Below are 8,872 nucleotides of genomic sequence, written 5' to 3' on the forward strand. Positions count from 1 at the left end.
TTGTATCATCTGCAAACTTGGCAACAAAGCTATCTATTCCAACTTCTAAATCATTTATACACAGCATAAAAACAAGTAGTCCCAAGACTGTCTCCTGTGGAACACCACTAGTCACCGGCAGCAAACCAGACAAGAATCCTTTTATTCCAACTTGCTGCCGTCTACCAATCAACCAATGCTCTAACCATGTCAGTAACTTTCCTGTAATACCATGGGCTCTTAACTTAGTAAGCAGCCTCATGTGTGGCACCTTGTCAAAGGCCTTCTGAAAGTCCAAATATACAACATCCACTGCATCCCATTTATCTATCCTATGAGTAATCCCCTCAAAGAATTCCAACAGGTTTGTCATGTAAGATTTTTCCTTAAGGGTATCAAGCTAACTTTGTCCTATTTTGTCCTGTCTCACAAAGTACTCCATAACCTCATCCTTAACAATTGACTCCAACATCTTCCCAACCACTGAGGTCAGGCTAACTGGTCTATTATTTCCTTTCTGTTGCCTTCCTCCTTTTTTAAAGAGTGGAGTGACATTTGCAATTTTCCAGTCCTCTGGCACCATGCCAGAGTCCAATAATTTTTGAGAGATCATTACCAATGTCTCCACAATCTCTACCACTACCTCTTTGTTCATTTGGTCCAGGTGACTTATGTACCCTTAGGTCTTTCAGCCTTTCTCCCTTGTAACAGTAACTGCACTCACTTCTCTTCTCTCACACCCTTCAACATCGGGCACACTGCTAGTGTCTTCCACAGTGAAGACTGATGCAAAACACTCATTTAGTTCATCTGCCATCTCCTTGGCCACCATTATTATTTCTCTAGCCTAATTTTCTAGCGGTCCTATATCCACTGTCATCTTTCTTTTACAGTATTTTTTTTTACATATTTGAAAAAACTTTTATTATCCACTTTGATATTGTTTGCTAGCTTGCTTTCATATTTCATCTTTTCCCTCCTAATGATTTTTTTTTAGTTGCTTTCTCTAGGGTTTAAAAACCTTCCCAATCCTCTGTCTTCCCACTAATTTTTGTTTTGTTATATGCCCTCTCTTTTGCTTTTAAATTAGCTTTGACTTCCCTTGTCAGCTGTGGTTGTACTATTTTGCCATTTGAGCATTTCTTCGTTTTTGGAATACACATGTCCTGCACCTTCCTCATTTTTCCCAGAAACTTGTGCCATTGCTGCTCTACTGACATCCCTGGCAGGCGCTCCTTCCAATTTACTTTGGCCAACTCCTCTCTCATACCACTGTAATTACCCTTACTCCACTGAAATACTGTTACATCAGACTTTCTCCCTATCAAATTTCAGATTGAATACAATCATATTGTGATCACTGGTTCCTAAGGGTTCTTTTACCTTCAGCTCCCTAATCACCTCCGGTTCATTACATAACACCCAATCCAGTATAGTTGATCCCCTAGTAGGCTCAATACAAACTGCTCTAAAAAGCCGTCGCTTAGGCATTCTATAAACTCACTCTCTTGAGATCTATTTCCAACCTAATTTTCCCAATTGACCTGCATGTTGAAATCTCCCATGACTATCATAAGATCGCCCTTTTGACATTTCTATTTCCTGTTGTAATCTGTGGACCACATCCCAGCCGCTTTTGGGAGGCCTGTTTTTAACTGCCATCAGGGTCCTTTTACCCTTGCAGTTTCTTTACTCAACCCACAAGGATTCAACATCTTCCAATCTTATGTCAAATCTTTCCACTGACTTCGTGCCATTCTTTACCAGCACAGCCATGCCACCATCTCTGCCTAAGGGTCTCGGCCCGAAATGTCGACAGTGCTTCTCCCTATAGATGCTGCCTGGCCTGCTGCGTTCCACCAGCATTTTGTGTGTGTTCCTCCGATATATTTCATGTGTTGGCTTCTATTTCTTCTAAGGTGCAGAATTCTGCCAAATATATGAAGAATTGTACTCCTCATCTCTGTCCTAAATGTCTTCAGGAGGACTAGAATTAAAAGCAAGGCTGAACTGCTGAGGCTTCATAAGGCATTGGTAAGACTGCATTTGGAATATTCTGAGCAATTTTGAGCTCCCTATCTAAAGAAGGATGTACTGGCTGTGGAAAGGGTCCAGAGAAGGTTCATAAAATGATCCCATGACTGGATCCTCAGCTTCCTAACCGGAAGACCACAATCTGTGCGGATTGGAAATAATATCTCCACCTCGCTGACAATTAACACTTGTGCTCCACAGGGGCGTGTGCTTAACCCACTGCTCTACTCTCTCTATACCCACAACTGTGTGGCTAGGCATAGCTCAAATACCATCTAGAAATGTGCTGATGACACAACCATTGTGGGCAGAATTTCCGATGGTGGTGAAAGGGAGAGATATGTTGAGTGGTGTTGCAGCGATGACTTTGCACTCAATGTCAGTAAGACCAAAGAGCTGATTGTGGACTTCAGGAAGGGTAAGATGAGTGAACTCACACCAGTCCTCATAGAGGGATCAGAAGTGTAAAGGGTGAGCAGTTTCAAGTTCCTGGGTGTCAATATCTCTGAGGACCTAACCTGGCCCCAACATATTGAAGCAGCTATAAAGAAGGCAAGACAGTGGCTATATTTCATTAGAAGTTTGAGGAGATTTGGTTTGTCACCTAAAACACTCAGAAACTTCTACAAATGTACTGTGGAGAAGCATTCTGACTGGCAACATCACAATCTGGTATGGGGGTTGCCGGCTAGGGGCTACTGCACAAGATCGAAATAAGTTGCAGAGAGTTGTAAAATTGGTCAGCTCTATCATGGGTACCAGCGTCTGTGGTACCCAAGACACCTTCAAGGAGTGATGCCTTAGGAAGGTGGCGTCCATCATTAAGGATCCCCATCACCCAGGACATGCCCTCTTCTCATTATTACCGTTGGGAAGGAGGGACAGAAGCCTGAAGGCACACACTCAGCGATTCAGGGACAGAAGTTAACAAATTTCACGACATATGCCGGTGATATTAAATCTGATTCTGATATAAGGACTGTTTGATATCTCTGGGCTTATATACAATGCTGTTTAGAAGGATGAGGGCAGATCTCATTGAAACCTACTGTATACCAGAAGTCTTGTATAGAGTGGGCAAGTAGAGAGTGTTTCCATTAGTACGAGAGGCTAGGATCTGAGGGCATAGTCTCAGAATAAAGGGATGTCACTTTAAGACTGAAAGGCAGAGGAATTTCTTCAGCAAGAGGGTGGTGAATCTGTGGAACTTATTGCCACTGAGGGCTGTGGAGGCCAAGTCCTTTGGGTGTACTTAAGGCAGAGATCGACAAACTCTTAATTGGTAAGGGCTTAAGGATCGCGGGGAGAAGGGAGAAGAATGGAGTTGAGAAAAGAAAGTAGACTCAATGGGCTGAATGGCCTAATTCTGCTATATTTTATGGTCTAATGGTTTTACCATCTATCCTGAGTCTATGCCCTGTCCTGAACCCCTGACAAGGGGAATATTCTTCCTGCATGTACTCTGTGTACCCTTTCCTACTTGTAAACTGCAGTAAATGAGTGCCCACCTAACACAATCTCTCCTCAGATGACAGTCCTACAATCTGAGGACTCAGTCTGGTGAACCTTTTCTACACACTAAGTAAGGAGACTGAGAGAGCACACAATATCCCTTTACGATTATAGCAAGGCAGTCATTCTGTACTCAGTCTCTTGCAATGAAGGCCTACATCTCATTTCCATATTAATTTCAGTGATAGGAAGGATTAGTAAAGTGCAACTGCTTTCTTCCAAGCCAATAGACCCAGCACTGAGGCCCCAGCTGTGTTAGGGAATCGCTCGTGTACACAAGATTCCCATTTCCATTTTGAGCTTAGTCATTGGAAGAGGTTTCCAGATTGACAAAGGAAAAGTCTCAACTTACTGCTTCAGCATCTCCTTGAAAAACTGCAGCATCCCCCCTGACCCTTGGGGATCTCTGTCCCAGAACCACTCAAAGTGGAGAGGGAACATCTGGGATGGTAATGAGAACCTCTAATCCATGCAGTGGGAGCCCATGGTATTCTAGTCTAAACCACCTTACAAGTTACCCACCTCTCTCCCACTCAGGCACCGATGACAGCCTCATCAGTCACCTCAGAACCATAAAGCTGGAGTGGAAGTAGGTCATCCTCGATTCTGAGGGCCTGACTAAGAAGGGTGAAGTTTGTGGTTGAGGGTGTCAACAAAGCTGGAGTAACAGAAGAGCAGAAGACAATGACAAGCATTAAACTGGACCACACACAGTGGAAATACTATTATTTTTTTTAAGCAGAGTTGATTCCATTAGTGCATTTTGGCTCATTTCCCTGTCTGCTACTCCTTTTCCTGAATATTTGTTGTTCCATAATCAGTCATGATATTTGACTCTCCCTGAATTAGATTCCTCTCTGTCATTCATTTCTGGTAACATTTAAAGCACCACCAACCTCCATGCTCTCTAAACCTTTCTGTTATAGCCTGTAACTCACTTTCAGTATTTTGATAAATATATACCATTTAAATCAACAGACTCTGCGTCTTTAATCTGGTGGTCACTGCTTTATGTTTCTTTCTGGCCTGGTCTGACACGATATGACAGGAAATGCCTCTGTGCCAGCTGACTGATGGAACCCTCCCAATTCTGTTGAACGTTTCCTTCTATGTATTCAAGGGTAAACATTTTGCAACTAATGAGTCTCCAACACTGCCCAACTCCACAAGGAAAAGATCAAATAAGGTTGAAGTCACAAAATGGCTCCAGCTATAAATAAAAATGCTTGCTGAGTGCAGTTTTGCAAAGTTTTGTTAATCTGTAATTGGATTAGTCAATCATTGTTTTGAAAGATGCAGGATATAAGTGAAGCCCAGATAACTTACTGATTCAAGCAATTTAAAAAACCTGAAAATCCCTGACTGGTCCAAAGTATGGTTTTATTGCTCCATGTCCTGAAATGTACAATCCAAAAAGAAGTCATTAAACCCATCATAGTTTTTACTTATGCTAACTTAACTAAAATGTATTTTCTACGCTCCCTTGAATCTCTTTATATTTGTTCCTGGTATATTCTCTTTTAAATGATTTACCGTACAGTTTAAGATCTTGGAAATGTAAGGGTTTGGAAAAGAATTAATAAGGAAAATAGTAACTTTTCCCATTGGTGGGAGGAATCTATAGGAAGAGGACACAAACCTCATTTTATAGTGAAGTATGGGAGGAAGAAATCAGTATTTAGGAACAACACATTTTTGCTCCCCAAAAGGAGATGAAGCCAAGGAGAGTGATATTAGGTTGTAAATCTCCTGTGATCTTGCTGAATGGTGGATCAGCCTCAGCATAGGAAAAATCAGGAATGGCTGTTCATCTGCTCAGATTGGCTCTGCCATAAGTTCGACGCTCATCTTTCAGCACATAGCTATTTTCCAGTATTAACTCCATTTTTTTTAATTCCTCAAAAATCTATCCATCTCAGTCTTGACCAAGCTGCCACAGCCCTTTGGGAGGGAATTCCAAAAGTGAAAACTTTATTCCCATCTCCTTGCTGAATGGCCGACCCTTTGTATTGAGACCATGATGTCTGGTTATGGAAGCCCCAGTCAGGGAAAACATCATTTTTGCATTCACTTATTCAAATCCTGTGGATATTTGAATATTTCAGTCACATCCCTTTCTCCTAGACTCTTGATAGTAAATGTCCAGCCTGCTTATCTGCTCTTTGCAGAACAAGAACATATCTCAAGAACAGCTCCTCATGTTCCAGTTTCCATTCATAAAGCCCTCTCTTCATTACTAAACTTTCGCCTTTCTTTCCCTGTAACTCAGTTACTCTAAGAGGAGGATCAGTCTGCCAAGACTTCACTATTTCAACTTCAAGGCCGAAGCACATCTCTTATAATTTGTTGTCATAGCTCTTTTTGAATGGTCAAGGCAAACTGTGATCCTAAACTGAACTAAATGGTTGAGATAACTGTGAGTGAGATAACTGAAATAACTGAAATAACTCTCAACAGTTCCTCATTCTATCTTCTTCATTGAATGTTGCCCCACGGTTACTGGAAAGGCCAAATGGTGTCCGCTATGAGAATAATTTTTGCCCTCTCTAACCAGTTCCTCCAGTAACTATACCTTGGCTGATTTGGAGTATTACGCTCAAACTAAACTTACCCTAGAATCAGGTATTTGTGGGTTCAAGGCTCAATCAGTTATCATACATTAGGGCAGCACAGAAACAAGGCTGTATCATCCCAGATATCATCATATAGACCAGAGGATAGGTTGAGTCTTTCTATCATTTACAATGGTCGAGAAGGACTTCCAGCTGTCATATTGAAAAAAGATGGGATGTCGGGATCCCCCAATGGAAGGCAACAAAATAAACAATTTCAACAAAGGATGTAGGCAATAGGCAGGTAACTATAAGCTGTTAGTTTAACATCTGTAGTTGGGAAAATGTAGTCTAGATGGAGTACAATGTTGGTAAATGCAAGGTCATCCACTTTGGAAGGAAAATGGAAGATCAGATTATTATTTAGATCATATATGTCAAACTCAAACTCTTTGGCCCGCGAGATAATATCTAATTACTATTAAACCTGGCCCCAGTAATCGAAGCGCCTATGGCGCATGATATGGCTAATGCTGAGTTTATTCAGGTACCAGGTTTTCAGGGTTTTTAGTGTTTATTCGGTTTCCCTGGTTTATTTCCTGAATATTATTAATGAATAATTTTTTTCTCTATCAGAGCTGGCCCGCCGGTATATTGCATGCACCACTAATACTACAAATCCCACAATGCACTGCCAGTGCATTGCTCGCGCTTGCCTTACTCTCTCATCAGCAGCCTTATGGCGCTAGTCACGTTGGTCAACTTTCAGCTCCCTCACCCCAAAAATGGCTGAACGAAAGGTGGACTTTGAAAACAGGGGTTTTCAAGGCAGGTGGGAGGCAGAGTATATGTTCGCAGATATAAAGGGCAAACCTGTTTGTCTTGTGTGCGGAGACGGTGTGGCTGTAATTAAACTCCAATGTAGTGACACACTCAAGGCAAAGTATGACTCAGTGGGCGCTGCACAGTTGCTACGTTTCATTCCCGACACGATGCCCCAGCTGCGTACCCAAGCTGCTCAAATGCTCTCTATGTTTGGCAGCACATATCTGTCTGAACAACTGTTCTCTTTGATGAAGATAAACAAAACATCACACAGGGGTCGTCTTTCTGATGAACACCTTCACTCAATTCTGAGGATTTCCTCAGCTCAGAGCCTGACTCCAAACATTGATGAACTTGCATCCAAGATGAGATGCCAAGTATCTGGCTTAGACTCGTGTGAATCACAGAGTGTTGGCCTGTGGAAAAATGTTTTCATTAGAAATTACTCCGGAAAAGCTGCAGATAAAGCCATAAGAAATAAATGTAACAGATTTTTTATTTATTTAATGTTCAATGTTGTTTTTGTAGGCAATAAACTAAGCTTTGTTAGTTCCAGGTTAATATGTGTAATAAATTCATTTCAATAAGTTTTGCAAATAAACACTGAACCAGTCCGGCCCTTGACTTGTACCGATTTTTAAATTTTGGCCCACTGTGTACATGAGTTTGACACCCCTGCGTTAGGTCTACATTTGTTTGCTAATGCTTGATTTCAAGTGGTTTATTAATGGAAAAGGTATGGCTCCCAAAACAATCTTAGCCGAAATAGCATCGTTTCTTTCTCGTTGCCTACTTTCTTGTAATCTACGTCTGTAAGTTAATACCAATCATAAAAAGAATGCTTGCTAGGCAATCTGCTTCATAAAAAACGAAACTCGTAAAGTGAAACAGACTGAGACACATGAGAGCAGGTTGAAAAAATGAAGGCAACGAAAGCTGTGGGAGCACGTGCGCGCGCACAACTGATCCGGCCCGCATGAAGTCGCATTTTTCTCAATCCGGCCCGTGACCTAAAATGAGTTTGACACCCCTGATTTAGATGGTAAAAAAAAATGCAGTATGTTGCTGTGCTGAGGGACTTGGGAGTGTTTGTGCATGAATCACAAAAGTTTGGTTTGCAGGTACAGCAGGCTATCAAGGAGGCAAATGGAATGTTGGTCTTCATTGCTAGAGGGATTGAATGTAAGAGCAGGGAGGTCATGCTGCAACTATACAGGGTACTGTTGAGGCCACACCTGGAGTACTGTGTGCAGTTCTCGTCTCCTTACTTGAGGAAGAATATACTGGCTTTGGAGGTGGTGCAGTTCACCATGTTGATTCCAGAGATAAGGGAGTTAGACTATGGGGAGAGATTGAGTCGCCTGGGACTGTACTCACTGGAATTCAGAAGATCGAGAGGAGATCTTATAGAAACATATAAAATTACGAAAGGGATAGATAAGATAGAGGCAGGAAAGTTGTTTCCACTGGTAGGTAAGACTAGAACTAGGGAACATTGCCTCAAGATTCAGGGGAATCGATTTAGGACAGAGATGAGGAGAAACTGTTTTTCTCAAAGAGTGGTGAATCTGTGGAATTCTCTGCCCAATGAAGCAGTGGAGGCTGCCTCAGTAAATATATTTAAGACAAGGTAGGATAGATCTTTTGCGTAGTAGGGGAATTAAGGGTAATGGGGAAAAGACAGGTAGGTGGAGATGAGTCGTGATTGTATTGAATGGTGCAGCAAGCTTGATGGGCCAGGTGGTCTACTCTTGCTCCTATTTCTTATGTTTCTTACGTTGAATCGTACTGTTGTTCGTGCAAGAGGAAAGTGCCTTCCTGCCTAGATTGGGAAAGGGGTCAGAACGAAGGATGCCTGCTGCCCGGGGCAAAGGACAGCAGTGCTGGCCAAGGTGTCTCTGTCTACCGGGTGACTGCGGTATTTAGTGGCACCTTTAGGCAGTGAAGAGGGAAGAGATGTCACTGCGTGA

Source organism: Hypanus sabinus, chromosome X2, assembly GCF_030144855.1.
Source record: "Hypanus sabinus isolate sHypSab1 chromosome X2, sHypSab1.hap1, whole genome shotgun sequence".
In the NCBI taxonomy this organism is placed as follows: domain Eukaryota; kingdom Metazoa; phylum Chordata; class Chondrichthyes; order Myliobatiformes; family Dasyatidae; genus Hypanus; species Hypanus sabinus.